Raw genomic sequence first — 1,758 nt, forward strand, 5'->3', positions numbered from 1 at the left:
TGTCTACACAAGGATTTGGGCATTGGCAAACAAACAAAATGACCAGTGGGTAAAACTCTTCTCTCCCCAGCATGTTTGGTTAGTAGTTAGTAGGATGGACATATTTTCTCTGCTGAGAAAAGTGTAATTTTTTTTACTGGCCATTATTTTTCCTCTTTAATAATATTTTTCTTTCTTAATCGTACCTTACTGGACACAGGACGGAATTCTGGATCTTGATCCATGGGTTATGCAGCTGCCTTAAGGTGATTGGACACTGGCAAACAATGCTGTAAGAACAGCCCTGTATAACCCTTCCTACTCCCATCAATCCTCAGTGGTTTTTACTAGTATTCTTACAACGGATGTTTTTTTCCCCTGTTATGAGAACTTTTTTTCTTTCTACAAGCAAGATTCTTTAGCTGCTGTAGAGCCACTGAATCATTTTTGCATCTTCCAGATCTTTTACTTCCCAGCTGTGCCCCAGCTGACTATAACCGGACCCTGCCAGGAAGACGATGCGGGGCTGTCCTGAAATGTTGCTCTTTGGGCACTGAACTCTACGTTATGTCCTCACCTAGGCACATGGTTGCAACACAGCAGCAGGATGCTCTACAGGTCCATAGCCTAGGTACACTGGCAGGAGGAGTACCCTTTTGCTCCAGAAAAAGGCAAAAACTCCAGTGGGTAAGCCACCTAGACTAGATGTAAAAGTTCCTTTTGTTTCTGGTCTCTGATTCCAAGCCAGGAACTTGTTTCCATCAGAAGGCCTGGAACTCCAAAGTCTGGAAATAAGTCCTCTTAATGATTGTGCACCCCCTCTTGTCAAAGGGACATCAGTTGACCTTTACGGCCATCCGGTTCCATAACGTTTAAGACACTTGGGTCTAAAATATTTTATCCAGGGGTTACAAACTAGGGTTTTGCATCATGCTGTAAAACTTGCCAACATCTCTGCAAATGTGAGCGGACCTTCACGTTGCTCCCAAGCAGCTCATCTCAAGAGGTCATAGCTACTTTTCCAGCATTCTTATTTAAACCTGGTTAAGATCTCCAAGACAAAATGAAGTGTTATCCCCATACTGGATCTAAAGATTCTGAACAGATTCCTTAAAGTTCCAAAAATGGAATCCACCCAGTCAGTCATTGCTTCCCTTATAACGTGAGACCTTCTGACCTCTGCACATAAAGGATGCTTACTTGCACATCCCCATGGTTCTCCTGGGCAAACACCAGTGTCTCTGCTCCCACATTCATACTCTCGGTCCTGCGGTTTCCCAACTATTCCCTTTGGCATAGGGGTTCTGGACCTAATGGTGATCACTTTCTGGGCTGGCCTTTTTACACTGTTTCATTCCAGACCATTGCAACGTACTTATCCATGTTTGCATTAACAGTATCATTTCAAAGAAATTCCTACTTCCTGTTTGAGGGAGCTAGGCAGTTATGATGTATTTAATGTTGCATGGTGCTGGCAGATCTCCATTATTGTAAACTAGTTGTACACACGTTGAGCTGGCTTCTCTGGTCTCTGAAGCCTTTTTTTTTTCTTGGTGCCTAGACAAAAAACGCGCACCTAATCCTTCCAGTGTGGTGGCAGCCCCACTGCAACGGTTAATAAGTTTTGTCCAGAGTTCTTTAAAACAAATTGTCAATCTGTCCCTTATCTGCACATTGCCACTCTTCAAAGTGTTAGAATGATGTCCAATGTCTACTCCTGCTCCAAAGTATCACCTAAATTTTTTTATTTATAATATATATATATATATACACACTTTT

This window comes from Nanorana parkeri, unplaced genomic scaffold (assembly GCF_000935625.1).
Source record: "Nanorana parkeri isolate BGI_ZX_2015 unplaced genomic scaffold, ASM93562v1 scaffold207, whole genome shotgun sequence".
NCBI classification, from domain to species: Eukaryota; Metazoa; Chordata; class Amphibia; order Anura; family Dicroglossidae; genus Nanorana; species Nanorana parkeri.